This window comes from Homarus americanus, unplaced genomic scaffold (genome assembly GCF_018991925.1).
Source record: "Homarus americanus isolate GMGI-L3 unplaced genomic scaffold, GMGI_Hamer_2.0 scaffold9900, whole genome shotgun sequence".
NCBI lineage: Eukaryota > Metazoa > Arthropoda > Malacostraca > Decapoda > Nephropidae > Homarus > Homarus americanus.
In genome coordinates, this window is record NW_024722869.1 from 22,614 (window position 1) to 39,143 (window position 16,530).

At 41.1% G+C, this 16,530-nt stretch overlaps 1 pseudogene; it reads left to right on the plus strand.

Annotated features, from left to right (window-relative positions):
- The first annotated feature begins 133 nt into the window (after positions 1-133).
- Positions 134-5,562, plus strand: LOC121863170 (annotated as a pseudogene).
- Positions 5,563-16,530: the final 10,968 nt, after the last annotated feature.

Genomic DNA, 16,530 nt, shown 5'->3' on the forward strand with positions numbered 1-16,530 from the left:
TACTCGTTAACTGCCTGCTGCTGTTCTTGTTCTATTCCTCTGTGTGTCTCTATTTTGATGGTAGAAAAACAACAACTAAAATAAATATATGTGTATTTGCGTCGTGCTTTTTTTTTTTTTTTTTTTATTGGTCATGTTTTATGTTGTGCCTAAACAAGACCATAAGGATTCAGGCTGTGTCTTGAGGTTGACCCAGTACTGGAACTCATGTGACCTGTGTGCTGGCCTATTTTATCTCCTGCTTTTACCATTATCCTCCTCTAAAGCTATTATTTTGTTAATTTCAGTACGTTTGCCCATATACTGTACAGGGTGTTGCATAGGTCACACTACTGTACAGGGTGTCTCATAGGTTGTCCACAAAGATTATTACACTGACTCCTTCCTCTAGTGTTAAATTCTCAGCCATCTTCATCTATTAGTTATGATTCCCTTGCCAGAAAAGGAACAAAAAAGAACAGTAATTTTATGACACCCTGTCCAATATTTCTTATCTTTTTTATCAGTAAAGTTACTGACAGTAACCTTATAAACATTATTCCTGTCTCAGACTTCATGAAAAGAAAGTATAAATTTGATTAGGTAATACATCTATGCAATTTATTCAGTTGCTGTTAAAGACAAAATGAACTTCACTGCCTTTTTATGAATGATTATAGTTAACTTCTGAGTCAAAACCTAGTCCCATTGATAGTATACTACCACAATGTTTTACAAATATCTAAGCAAATGTAAGTAATTTTACATTTTCTTTTTTAAGAATCCGAAGACAATGCAAAACGCTCAAGGAAGGAACTCTTCAAGTTGTAGCCAGCAATGGTGATGCTCCAGCTGCTCCCAGAAAGCGCGGCCGTTGGGACAGACAGCTGACGACACACCTCAGCCTAAGAAGAAATCAACTTGGGAAGCAGAAACTCCATCTATTGCTCGTTGGGACGAGACTCCAGGTCGGGCTAAAGGAGTGAGACCCCAGGAGCCACTCCAGGACAGAGTACCGCATGTGGGATGCCACACCAGGTCATGCCACCCCAGGCCATGAAACACCCGGCACGATAAACAGACTCCTTCAGCGTGAAGAAATCGTTGGGATGAAACTCCCAAAACAGATCGAGGGAAACTCCTGGACACAACAGTGGTTGGGCGAGACTCTCGCACTGATCTGTGGGGCAGGTGACCTAATTCAAAAACTCCAACCCCAAGTGCAAGTAAGAGGCGTTCTAGGTGGGATGAAACCCCAGCAGCACAAACTCCAGTTGCCACACCATCAAGAGCTATGACACCTTCAACACCCCACACTCCCAGCATGACCCCTGGGATGATGACCCCAGGTGGTACTCCTGGAGGAACAACACCAGTAGGACCCAAGGCTATCGGAATGGCTACACCATCACCTGGACAACTTGTTAACATGACTCCTGAACAGATTCATGCCTTCCGATGGGAGAAAGTGTGAGGAAGAAATCGTCCCATGACGGATGAGGAACTGGATCGCTGTTTCCGCGGGATATGAAATTTTGCCACCTCCGCGGGGATACGTACCAATCAGGACACCGGCTCGTAAGCTAACAGAGCGCCTACACCAATGATGGGCACAACAAAGGTTTTACATGCAAGAAGGCATGACTCCCAAACATGAGGACTCTCAACCAAGGGTAATCTGCCATTATTAGAACGAGGATGCACAGTACTTTGATAAACTATTACAGGATGTTGATGAGGAAAGTCTGAGTCCAGAAGAACAGAAGGAAAGGAAGATAATGAAACTCTTACTGAAGATCAAGAATGGCACTCCTCCCGTAAGGCAGCTCTCCGTCAGATCACAGACAAGGCCGCGTGAATTTGGTGCTGGTCCCTGTTTAACCAGATCTTGCCACTTCTCATGTCCCCTACATTGGAAGATCAGGAACGCCATCTTTGGTCAAGGTCATTGACAGAGTACTCTATAAATTAGATGATCTTGTCGTCCATATGTTCATAAAATTTTGGTGGTCATTGAACCATTGCTCATTGATGAAGACTACTATGCTCGTGTAGAAGGTCGAGAAATTATCAGTAATTTGGCCAAGGCAGCAGGTTTGGCAACAATGATCTCCACAATGAGGCCTGATATTGATAACATTGATGAGTGCGTCAGAAACACAACTGCTCGAGCCATGCCGTTTGTAGCCTCTGCTCTCGGTATTCCCTCTCTTGCCCTTCTTAAAGGCTGTGTGCAAGAGCAAGAAATCATGGCAGGCTAGGCACACTGGTATCAAGATTGTACAGCAAATTGCAATTTTAATGGGTTGTGCTATATTGCCTCACCTCCGCTCTCTTGTGGAGATTATTGAACAGTTAGTTGATGAACAGCAGAAGTGCAAACCATCACTGCTTTGGCTTTAGCTGCCTTGGCGAGGCTGCCACCCCATCTCGGTATTGAGAGTTTTGATTCCGTCTTGAAACCTCTGTGGCGGTATCCGTCAGCACCGTGGTAAGGGTCTCGCTGCCTTCCTTAAAGCTATTGGTTACCTGATTCCCCTCATGGACGGAGAGTATGCGATTACTACAGGGAAGTAATGTTGATTCTCATTCGTGAGTTTCAGAGTCCTGATGAAGAGATGAAAATTGTACTCAAGGTGGTAAAGCAGTGTTGTGCTACTGATGGTGTAGAACCAGGGTACATTAAGGAGGAGATCTTGCCACATTTCTTTAAGCACTTTTGGAATCACAGAATGGCTCTTGACCGTCGTAACTATCGTCAACTTGTTGACACCACGGTTGAAATTGCTAACAAGGTGGGAACGTCTGAGATTGTGAACCGTATTGTTGATGACTTGAAGGATGAGAATGAACAGTACCGAAAAATGGTCATGGAAACCATCGAAAAGATCATGGCCAACCTTGGAGCTGCAGACATTGACTCTCGACTTGAAGAACAGCTGATTGATGGCATTTTATATGCTTTCCAGGAACAGACAACTGAAGATGTAGTCATGTAATGGTTTGGCACAATTGTGAATGCATTAGGCTCTAGAGTTAAGGCCTACCTTCCCCAGATCTGCGGTACAATCTTGTGGCGGCTCAACAACAAATCGGCAAAATGCGACAACAAGCGGCAGATCTGATCTCGTGTTGCGTGGTGATGAAGCGTGTCAGGAGGAGAAGCTGATGGGTCACTTGGGAGTAGTGTTGTATGAGTACTTGGGTGAGGAGTACCGGAGGTGCTCGGCTCCATCCTGGGGGCCTTAAAGGGCATTGTTAATGTTATTGGCATGCACAAGATGAATCCTCCCATCAAGGATCTTCTGCCCGTCTTACCCCAATTCTAAAGAACAGGCACGAAAGTACAGGAAAACTGTATCGATTTAGTGGGACGCATTGCTGATCGTGGACCAGAGTATGTCAGTCCTCGTAGTGGATGAGGATCTGCTTTGAGTTGTTAGAACTTCTAAAAGCTCACAAGAAGGCCATCAGAAGAGCCACAGTCAACACATTTGGTTATATTGCCAAGGCTATTGGCCCACACGATGTTCTTGCCACCTTACTGAACAATCTCAAAGTTCAGGAGCGTCAAAACCGTGTGTGTACAACAGTAGCCATTGCTATAGTTGCTGAAACATGTTCACCTTTCACAGTCCTTCGGCCTCATGAATGAATACAGAGTTCCGGAACTTAACGTCCAAAACGGTGTTATTAAAATCTCTGTCATTCTTGTTTGAGTACATTGGAGAAATGGGAAAAGATTATATTTATGCTGTTACTTCACTGCTGGAAGATGCCCTCATGGACCGTGACCTTGTTCATAGACAGACTGCTTGTGCAGCCATAAAACACATGGCTATTGGGGTGTATGGATTTGGTTGTGAAAGTGCAATGGTCCATCTCTTGAATTATGTTTGGCCCAACATATTTGAAACATCCCCTCATTTAGTTCAAGCCTTCATGGACAGTATAGAGGGACTCATTGTCGCTCTTGGACCACAGAAGGTAAGATGTGACTGTTTTTGTATTTTTTATGTTAAAAATCAAGTAAAATTCAGTAGAGTAACTGCTGTATTTATTTATTCTATGAACATTTATGTTTTTCTTTTGGCCAAAGCTTGAAGGATTCTTGAGAAACCTCATCTAATCTCAAGTGAGAGACAACATGATGAGATTTGTCAGTACTGTGAACCACTGAGTTTTTCCAGTGTTTGTGAAAGAGTTTAGAAGTGCTGGTACAGTATGTTGAAAGAAAGTGTTGGTGAATTTGAACAAATGTAAGATGATGATAGGGAAAGGAGTAAAGAAGTAACTCTTGATTTGAATGGAATTGGAAGGGAGCAATGTTGATGTTTCTTAGTTAACCCTTTGGTACTCCTGGCAAGATCACAGATCTCAACCCCTTGCAGTCTTTCAATGCAAATAGCATCGTTTACAATCTCACCAATTTACTTGGTCTGTGAATAGGAAGCAGAAGAAGACTTACAGAAGTTAGGTGGTGGTGATGTGGAAATGAAAGAAACTTTAGAAAGAAAGATCTGGTTGAGTAAAAGAAGTGCTAGAAGTGAGGGAGATGAACCTCCAGCAGAAAGTGTGAATGGTAAGAGAAGTATTGGATGGTTTATTTATGGGAATGTTACAGAATTTAAATTGAATGGAAGTGAAAAAGAGAATGTGATTTTATTATTGATTTTGGCCGCATAAAACATTGTGTCATATCGGGAATAGTCTACAGTATAACCCTCTCTCCCTTCCTTTCTCCTTCCCTCTCTCCCCTTCCTCCCCCTCCCTCCTCCTTCCTTCCCCCTCCTTCCTTCCCCTTCCAAAGGAAAATACATATACATGTACAGTACAAGACCTGAAATCTACAGTTCCTTCTACTTTTCTTTCCAGATCCTGCAGTGCGTGTTGCAGGGACTCTTCCACCCAGCTAGAAAAGTCCGTGACGTGTATTGGAAAATATACAACAACCTGTATATTGGTGCCCAAGATGCTCTTGTGGCTGGGTACCCACGGATAACAAACATGGGCAGCATTGTTTATACCGAGACGAACTTGACATTATTTTGTAATTTTTCCTTACATGTGTGTGATGGATGATTTTGGGAAGCAAACTGTCTTTTCTTTCTGACATGAAACTCTGAATTTGGATCTAACTCAGTACAGTACAGTAGTTCTGCTGAAGAGATCAAAGTGTGACCCACAACATGGCTCTGACATATAAACATGGGAGAAAAGTGTTAATTAAAGCAATATAAATTCAGTAGTATATTTTTGTGGTGAAGTAATAGTTGTTCATACAGTACCTTTTCTTCTGTAAAATGATTAATTATGTGTATTTATTTTACAGGGCTACCATCATCACTATACTGAGTGTTGTCCCCTGAGATACACAGTTAAAACACTACTGTAATATGAGGCTGCATTACCTCTGACAAATGATGCTACTTGAGTTATGGTTTCACTAAAGATGTGCTTCAGTACAAACTTTACATTAAGAGGAACATCGAAGTGTTAATTGGGAATAGTTTTTAGATGTGATCCTTTGTGTGTAAATATTGTGTTTTGTTGCTCTAAAATTACATATTGATTGTACTTTAATTTCCTAGTTTTGTATGCCCACATTTATACTTTCCTTCTTCAGTAAAAACTTTTACTCAAATGGTTACAGTGATATAGGTGTTAAACTGCAGGCATAGACATGAATTATGTAGGTGTGTGGAAGGGTTTTGACAGGTGTATCAGAAACTAAAATTTATAACTTTTCAGTCATGTTTATAGTTGAAGATAATATATTTGTATATAAAGTATATATAGTTTATTTTAGGAGCTGATAATATGTTTATTCTGTAACATTTGAATAATTGTTTTCCAACTTTATTAATTGCATTTTATATTTTTATTTGTACTGTATTTTTTTTTTAAATCTTGGTTTGGTGAATAAATTTGCTGTTTCCAGTACAGTACAATACAGATTCATTTCCACCTCAGTTAATATGTTGTGCTGTCAATAGAACTTGGTATGCAGAACTTGTTTTATAATAAACAGTTAGTTGTATGATATCATAAGGTCTTCATGTTTCAAACTCAATTGGAGGTTTTAGAGTTTACTTGTGGCGTGAACTGTTGATCCTAAATTTGTCACAAGGATGTCAGTAGGATTATGACCACATTGATTTATGATCCTGGCAACTTTTTGTGTACAGGATTGGTTCAAATGTAAATTTTAATAAAGTAAAGTCCATTTACTTGATCATGGTTATCCACATCAAAGAAGACATACAATTATTATTATTCATCTAATTCCATATAATTACTTAAGTTATTGTTTTGACAGTGAAGAGGAGGGTGAGATGGTTTGTTCGTCCAGAAAGCTTATCAAGTCAAGTGAAATACAGTTAATGGTCAGATGATTATCTCAGCAAGACTACAGGATGTAACACTGTTTTACATGAACGGTCCTTATTATCTTCTCTAAGGCGAAGGGTCCCCTAACACATCCAGCCAGAGGTGGTACAGTACTATCCCTTATATACTGTATTGTAGATGGAGTGTAAGAGTTGGTATAGACCAGAACAAATGGTTGGATGAGTAAGAGGTGAAATGTGAGGGCTGACTATGAATTTTTAACAGACAAATAAGTGAAGTACAGTAGTCAAGGGCAAGTGGTAACATATGCAAGATGAATCTAAACTAACATCACTTTAATACTAACACTTGTACAGTACTTGTAGTTTAGTCTACAGAAGTAATTATTCAAATATGCACAGCAGCATTAGCAGGAAAAGAAGAACAGGTAAAAGTATTAGTTTAGTAGACGGTTGGTTTGTACTCACCGCAACCCTCCTCCACTACTATTATTGTCTCCCTCAAGTATGTTGAATATTTTGTGGGCCCTCCTAAGACTGTGACCAGAGACCTTCTAGTGGTCTTAAAAAGGTGACTATTTTCTATAATTGTTTCTTAAAGATTTTCCCAAACATATGAGGGGATGGGGAGAATATGTCGACCTGCCTGGCTTAGAAAGAAAAATAACTATACAATATCATCACACCTCTGCAAAAAAATAAAAGATAAAAGAATAAAGTACTGTACTTTGTAATGGTAAAATATGCTTTGGAACAATTGTGCTGTTTGAAGTATTCAGGTTGTAAATTATTGTAATAAAGACTGTGTTTGTTCTTTCATTCTTGGATCTATCAAAAACAAACTCAGGATTGAATTTCGAGTTTTTTTTTTATCTCTAGTTGCTGAAAAATAATTAATTCCACTACAGTAGTTACAAAAGTGCTGCTATGCCAGACTGGCTGAGGTGTTGAGAACAAGCTACATCCCGGCCTGCTGGTATGCTTTGCTATGCCTCAGAGGAACAAATCATTGATTCCTAAACCAAAACAGTCCGATGCAACAGTCATGGAATCTGTGGCTTAGTGTTACTTTTGCATTAGGAGGAATAAAATGGGGAAAAAGGTATGGTTATGAGGGGTTGGAGGCCATGTTGGTAAAAAAAGTAATGAAAATATAAAGCATAAGTAGATGATTGATAAGTAGGAAGATTACCGAATATTGACTTAGTAGACAAATGCTAAATAGAAGAGAGTTGACGTGGATAGACTGCAGCAACTAGAGTATAAATTGAAGGGTGACTGCCAGAGCTGCCTTAGTGGGAAATGTAAAGTAGCCTAGTTGAGCATGAAAGTGAGTAACCTTCACTACACACCCACCCCACTCCCTCCTTCCATTCTTTACTGCTCTCACCTGCATCAGCTCTACTCACATCAACATGACTCTCCCTCTCATATCTTTATCACTCAGACCACCATCACCTCACTGCCCTGTATTCACATCATCACCACACACCACCATAAGCTCACCCCACAACCACCTCGTCAGTCAAACACCACTATCACCTCACCCACATACTCACACCTCACCTCCTACCCGTATCGCCTTTTATTACCTTGACCCACATCTACCACCATCTTTCTGATGTGGTTACCCTTCGTCACTAGCCTAATAAACCACAGATTAATTCTCAGTTTTTGGAAAGTGTAATTAAGTTTTGGTTAGACTAGGATGGTTTTGTTAATTTTGGTTAGGTGAAGTGAGATTAAGGTGGGTTTAATTATGTTTGGTTAGGTTAGTTTTGGTTTGTGACACATGCAGACTATAGTACTCGCTAATATATTAAAGAATAATTTGAGAACGGTTGGTGGTCACTGCTCTAAAATGGCGCCATATTACTATTATTATTATGGTGATGAGGGCCTTGGGGTGGGGTGGTACATGGTCTAGTAACTAGTTAGTAAACATACCACCGACCATACTACCGTCACAGGTCATGCATCTAATGTTGCTCTCCAGGTCAGCCTTCAGGTCAGGTCATCCTCTATTATCGCCCTCTAGCTCACACTTCTCGTCCTCTGGGTCATCCTACTTGCCTCGGTCCCTGTTGTCTTGTCCTCCAGGTCATCCTCCAGGTCACACAAAAAAAGCATCAAAACAAATACTGTATTAAAATTCACTTCAGATTCACTATACTTTCATAAACACAAGACGAAATTTATGTTCCCCGGCACTCGGTGTATAATCTTGTAATTTAATTGTTCCTACCTAGTGAAGTTCTCGTTGTAATGTTTATGAGTTTATTGTTTTTATTATTGTGTTTATTGTCTATTGAATCTCGTAGTAATTTTGATGTTAGTTTTAGATGTTACTACTGTACTATACTGTAGGAATTACTGCCCGACTATCAGGAACTACTGCCCAACTATGAACTACTGCCCCAGACTATTAGGAACTACTGCCCGGACTATTAGGAACTACTGCCCCGGACTATGGAACTACTGCCCGACTATTAGGAACTACTTCCCCGGACTATCAGGAATTACTGCCCCGGACTATCAGGAACTACTGCCCTGGATTATGTAGATATAAGTAGTTCACCATGTACTATATATAATGATGCAGGTATATAGTTGAGCATGTACAGGTGTAAATAGACAATGCAGGTACGGTATACAGTTCAATATGTATATCAACATACAGGTATGGTAACCTCAATATAACATAAGTATCAGGGATTCTTGTGTATGGAAGACGTTACAATCTTAAGTAAAGGTAAAAAGACCAATGACCTTGAGAACCCCCCCCTCCACTCCCACCCAGAGCTACCAATCCCCTCCACCACCAGACTGTGGCCTCACCTCTGTTCCTCGCTCCTGGCTCACCACCCTTCGGTTCCAGCTCTAGAGAATGGCTGGCTGGGTTATTGTCTTCTACTCCTTGAAATTTAGGTCATTACACAGGAAACATTGACCAACATTCCTTCAACTCTCCTTTGTAATCTTCACTAGATGACGTTACAGATATTTTGGAATATTTTGGACAAGATGATAAACTTTGTGGGGATAATTGATGACGCTGTGTTTTCGATAGTAAACAGCAATATTTCGAACAAGATAGCCGACAAAAACCTCAATTACTTATTTCAGTAGTCTTTTGGTGGTCTTGATTAAATAGAACGGTTTGAAAGATTGCAGTGAACGGAACCGCAAAGCCATTTCATTTTTTTTTTCAGGGCACAAGAACCACCTTTCTGCACTCTCCTCGGGTGTTTTCCTGCGTCACATAACTCAATCACTTCAAATCATCCTCCTTCAAATATCAGTCTTTTAGCAAGGAGACGCCTCGGTGAACAGGTCTGACAATGGCACTTGCTAGATCTCTCTCCTGTTGTTTTTTCTTATTATTTATTATAAAGAACGAATAATAAACGTTCTAAATCAACTAAATCCTAGATAGTTAGGTTTAGGTCAAGAAAGTGAGGAGTTTTGTGATTTCGTTCATTTCCTTCATGTTATTTTAATGGCATCCAACTCATTCGTTGCTAGGGGGTGAGTAACACAGCAACAACACTACAAACATGAAGCATGTATCTCCTTGTGGGAGTAATACACACACACACACACACACCTTCAAAGAGACAGAAAAGTTTACAGATATTCAGTGCTGTTGATAGATGTTCACTTTCACCCAGGCCAGGATCTCTAATGTCCAACGGTGTGTACTCCTCTTGCTATTTAAAAACCGGATCACCTGAAAGATTATTTAACCTTTCCATAGAATAACCACCCTAAAGCTAATCTAACCTATAACTTACCTAACCTAATGCTAGCTAACCTAACCTAGCCTTTTCTTGCCTTGCCTTATCTAACCTCACCTAGGCTTACCTAACAAACTTATCCTAAATTAATCTAACCTTGCATTACTTTACCTAACGTAGTGTGATTTTAACCTAAGCTAAAGTTAGTTAAAATTTAGTTAACCCCTTCGGTAGAGTTAAGGTGTCTACAACTGGGGTGCTATTCTTCAGGTGATCTTAAGAAAAAACTAAGGACTTGTGCCTCTCATCTCTGTGTCTGGCTGTAGACCTCAGGCTACCGTGAGAACACTAACAACTGATGTAATTGTCTCAGTCAGGTATATTGTCTTGACCTAAGGCTCTGTGTGGGTCAGGTCAGCCAGGCGTCTCCTCTACACAAGATAGATAGATGGATAGATAGATAGCTAGATAGGTAGGTAGATAGATAGAGATTTATTCAGTAAGATCGTAATACAAGTTTACAATTGATTCACAGTGGGTATGCAGTTCAGCAGGTATACAGACAACACAGGTGCAGGTACACAAACACTTTACATATTACACCACAGAACCACGACATAATATCAGGTGTGTAATGATCAGAATGTCATAACTTCCTATACATGAGTTTAGATAAGCATAGCACGACCGAGGAAAGAATGAACTTACCATAAGAAAAGGTGATATGTTAGGAAAAAAACAATATAGAAAAATAGTAACAGGACTTCCTCAAAATAGAACACGACGTAGAATGATATGAGTGCTGGGAGTGACGAACACCACAAGCAGCTGTTTATCATCATTACTCGAGTATTTACGAACCGATCAAGCCGAGGATTCTCAAACAGGGTTCTTGTGGTAAGTTGTTTGCGGACGAACACTAAAACGAACTGCTTAAATTTTAAAACTAGAAAGTTTACCTGAAGGTAGCCCTCCCCATGCCTATTCCACCTTAAGATTAACTACTAACCTTGCACAGCCCTCCTTCACACGTCCTCCTTCACACACGCCCTCCTTCACACGTCCTCCACGTCCTCCTCCACATCCTCCTCCACGTCTCTCCACACACGTCCTCCTTCCACGTCTCCTCCACATCCTCCTCACACATCTCCTTCCCACACACCTCTTCACTCCTTCCATCACGCCCCATCCTTCACATCCTCCTCCACATCCTCCTTCATCCTCCTCCACATCCTCCACACATCCTCCTTCACACGTCCCCTCACACATCCTCCTCCCACACGTCCTCCTTCACATCCTCCTCTACATCCTCCTTCATCCTCCTCCCACATCCTCCTCCCACGTCCTCCTTCACACATCCTCCCTCTACATCTCCTTCCCAATCACACCCTCGACACACGTCCTCTCCACATCCTCCTTCACATCCTCCCTCCCACATCTTCTCACATCCTCCTCCACGTCTCCTCTACCTCCTCACATCCCTGCCCACATCTCCTCCTCCTTCCATTCTCCTTGACACACGTCCTCCTTCACGTCTCCTCTACATCCTCCTTCACAGTCCTCCTTGACACATCCTCCTCTCCACATCCTCCTTCACACAGTCCTCCTTGACACACGTCCTCCTTCACACGTCCTCCTCCACACATCCTCCTTCACACAAGTCCTCCTTGACACGTCCTCCTCTACACACTCCTCCTTCACACAAGTCCTCCTTGACACACGTCTCTTGCTACACGTCCTCCTTCACATCCTTCTCTACACACGTCCTCCTTCCACAGTCCTTCTTGACACACTCCTCTACACGTCCTCCTTCACACAAGTCCTCCTTCACACAAGTCCTCCTTGACACGTCCTCCTTGACACACGTCTCTCCCCACGTCCTCCTTCACACAAGTCCTCCTTGACACACGTCCTCCTTGACACACGTCCTCCTCCACGTCCTCCTCTACCTCAGTAAATTACTCGGTGCTCAGTTTGTGGTCAGGTCGGTGCTCTAATGCTACTCGTGTGACTGGGGGTTTAAATGTTTGTGGTCAGAAACATTTGTGATGCGTAACGTTGTTATTTAAAACATAGTAATTAGGGGAGGGGTGGGGTTGGGCCTATGAGTGTGGCGATTTGGTGTGGTGTGAAATGTTTATGGTCTGGAATGTTTGTGGTCTGGAATGTTTATGGTCTGGAATGTTTATGGTTTGGAATGTTTATGGTCTGGAATGTTTATGGTCTGGAATGTTTATGGTCTGGAATGTTTATGGTCTGGAATGTTTATGGTCTGAATGTTTATGGTCTGAAATGTTTATGGTCTGAATGTTTATGGTCTGAATGTTTATGGTCTGGAATGTTTATGGTCTGGAATGTTTATGGTCTGGAATGTTTATGGTCTGGAATGTTTATGGTCTGGAATGTTTGTGGTGAACTATTGTGGTCTGGGAGGTTCCGGCCTGAGGCTAGGAAGCTGTCGTCTTAAGTCTTGGAAAAGTACGTGGATGTGCTGGTTTTGGGATTCTGAAGATTATGGTCTGAAAACTGTGGAAGTCTGAGGTTTTTGGGCTGAGGAAGTCTGGGGGTCTTTGGAGTGAGGGAGTCTTTGGTCTACAGGTGAGGTCTTTGGGCTAGGGAAGGCTATGGTGAGGACGAGGGCAGTAGCAGCTCCAATAGGTCGTGACCATACAATAAAGCGTAAGAAGCGTGAGAGTAATGCGGTTAAGGCCATCAGATGCAACGGCGTTCTGTTTCTGCTTAATTGATGTAAAGTAATTCCCAGCGCCTTCAGTACTTTTTTGTTTTACTACTGTTGCTATACTACTATTTATATTACTACGACTGCTGTGATTTTTTTAATTGGCCTCCAACCCACACACAACACACACACACACATACATACATACATACACATACATACATACATACAGGATGAAGTTCACACACACATCACAACCCTGAAGATAAAGTACAGGGTCTGGATAACCTCCTCTCACCCTTGAAGTATTATAAAAGCGTCTCTCCTGGTGAAACGCCGCGCTTGTCCAAAACTCCACTACCCGGGGGCGTCACAGAGAGAGGGAGAGAGAGTCGCCTGTATCCCGGGGCGTCACAGAAAGAGAGAGAGAGAGGGCAAGGGGGGGGAGTCTTGACCTCCATAAGTCTTCAACCAGAACGTTACCGGCTGCCCCAGGTCGCTGTGTTCATTGTTTGTTTGTTGTGTATGTATTTGTGTTTGTCGTTAATTTATGTTATAGGTGTGTAAATTTGGTTAAGATATGAAACTTTGCCAAGTTTATCAGTCTTAACCGAGTGAAATAATACAATAGAGACTTTTAATTGATGCCCCTACTGACCATAATTTTGTTTACGTTACTGACTACTGAAATAAGTACTGTTGAGAGCTGTAGTAGTTGTCTTGGGACATTTTCTAAGTAAATGAATTTACCAAAAATATTATCTGAAACAAACTATACTTTTAACATTTGCTATTTGGGAAAAAAGAAACACGTTATGTACATACCAAATTTTTGTTTTCTTCAATTTCTTGGTTAAGATGCTTGTCATGAGCCATTGTTATGGTACAGGTCATGGTAACTATTCCAGGCTATACAGATAACTCTATGAGGTTCTTGTGCAATTATACTACAAATACTGAAACTTATTTTTATTTTAATGAAGATTTAAATTCTCAGTTTTTATGCTTTCAGTATATTCACCTGCCGCTCACTTTATAACCAATAAGTATAAACGGAAGGCCCCTATAAGGTGTAACAATTTACTTATTACTCACTTTTATCTGCTAATTTATGACTTTGTAAGATGTCTGTTACGATTATTATGCTTAGGTTATTAAATATTATATACTAAAAAATTATATTAGAGAATGTTTTTATTTTATTTATTTTATTTAAATTTGTGTTAATTAATTTTACAAAACAGTGAAAATTTAATATAAACTTCAAATGGTAAGTTAATAATAGCGGTAAAAAGGTAACAGTTCGGCGTCTGTCAAGGAGTTTCAATATGTCAGTGTTGAACAATGGCGCCAAGATCAGCGGCAGCCAACAATTACTTTTAAATTTGGCCCAATAAGGGTTTGTGCGACATTTTTTTTATAAAATATGCTGAAACATTCCTAAACAAACTTCCGAGATGGAAATTTACACTGCGGAAGGATCAGAAAGTTATTTAAACATAATGAAGTGTTACAAGCGGCTTGATCTAACGCTTCGAAGTAAAGAAAACTTATTTTGAAACTTAATTAGTAATACAAATACTATCCATTACTATGAGCGTATTTTGAGTGAGCTAAGTGATATATAGTGGTGCTTTATACTCGAATTAATAATAAATTCAGTGTTAAATGTGAAAACTGGTGTCGACGGGTGACTGACTGACAGCTGCAGCCTTCGGTGAGTACCCAAACTTTACAGGGACATCATGACAAATTTGTCTTTTATAATTATTAAATTTTTGATGATAAATTTGTGTCTTTCAAAAAGCTAAGTACAATAATCAATTCAGAGGTGACTATTTATATATCCAAATTATTGTTATCGTGCTCAGCAGACGTGTTATCATAAGGTGGGTGTGTCCAAACATTAGGTACAGTATGATGTAAGACAGAGACTCGGGCTGGTTTATCTTATGGGCTCTTGTGATGGTAATAAAGTGAAGTGATTATAGATATTATGGATAATCACGAGGGCAAAATTTCTGGGATAAAATAAATATTTCACGAAATGTGTTTGTAAGATGGTGCTGCACATATCACTGGCTGATGCAAGAACGAATATTTATTTACCCTGCTTTTTGGGCTTGGTTATTAATCAGTAACAGTTCCTCTTTAGTTATTTATCTAAATATAAATGATATTGAAAACGCTTGAAACTTTGCCAACTTATTTGAGTTCATTCGCCGAGTAGAAGGAAGTATTGCATTATTCTGCTGTAAATCTATTTGGCACCTTATTACCTATGGAGCGCATCACTGCTTGTTTTGTATAGTCTTCCTGACACTTAGTGCAGCTTAGTCTGGTAATTTTCATACCCACATTTGCCCTGTGAGCAAGGTTCAAGAAAGTGATTTATTTTGTGATATCTAGCAGCCATGGAGGCGGCCGGGGAGGATGCAGCTAGGCCTCCTTGTTTTGGTCTCTTGTTGACTTTACCACAGTTGGAGTTATTCTCTGAACTGTAGACTGGTAGGTAATGTTTGGTGTAGGGTTAACATGCTGGTAAAACCTGAAGGCAACAACAGCTGACAAGATCAAGACATTTGAGAATGTATTCCAACACCGCCTTTTCTGCGCTGTCTTGGTCTGTATGATAACAGCATTCTGTCACGTACTGACATCGACACCATCAATTCTTTTGTTACATACTAATGAGATAAGGTTGGTTGACTGGCCTCATTCTTTCTGAACTAGACTGACGCCGTAGTAGTTACTGGCGCAATAGTCACGTTATTGTCATTCCACTTCGCACAACACTAACACCTGACTGGTGATCAAATGATTCTTCTTTCCCTTTTTCCATCTGCTGCTTTGATATGAGAGGGCAGCAGCGTCTGGTTCGGTTCTCATGAATAGTTCCACCTGCACCTGGAGGGTCTGTACCACCAGGAGTGGTTGGGGGCGTCCAACAACCGCTACACTCTTGACAGTGTCGTGAAAAATACAGTACTGTAGGGGCCTTAAGTTGCTTACTGGAGTGTGTCCAGGACCTGATATAGATAAGGACGTTCAGGAACTAGCAGATCCTTAATAGTCCTATGGAGAACAGCGCACCAGGAGCCAGTATCACACAGACGTGCAGAGGTCCTGCTTGTGGGTTGTGCCATAGACCAATAGTTGCCGACGATGCCTGAGAACACAAGGCAACGTGAGCCCGTAGGCTACTGTAGGGAGAGTGCTACATCACCAGAGGGCGGGCGAGGGGCGTCAAACGAGCAATTATTTCACCCCTAACTACCGTCATTAGTGGTAGGTAACGAGGAGCTGCAATTCAGTGTTCACGGATCGGGCGCGGGGTTGATTGCTTGGGGAGGTGTCTAGATACACTGTGTCTTGTGGTCTTCTTCCATAAGGAACATTTAACCAACAACTGAAAGTCAAGAACATTTCAATTTTTGTAAGTTTAGAAATTGTTTACAATAATTGTTGCGTTGTTACTGCTCACAAGTGCATCGATGGCGAGGTGTTTAGTGAGGTCAGCTGAAGGTGAACCCATCCTGTATCTGGTTCACTTGGCGCCTCATATATCACCTATAACTTTTGTATGTGTGTGTGTATGTATGTCTTGTAACAATATCAATATAGATTCCTACTAAACCATCTATCCTACAACAAGTATCAAACACAGAGGCCACACACACACACACTGGTCGTGGCTGGCGGCACTCCTTGCACACCCTCTGGGGCATGCAGCCTGGCCACTCCTGTACACGGATTAACCCAGATTCACCCCCACCTTCACTGA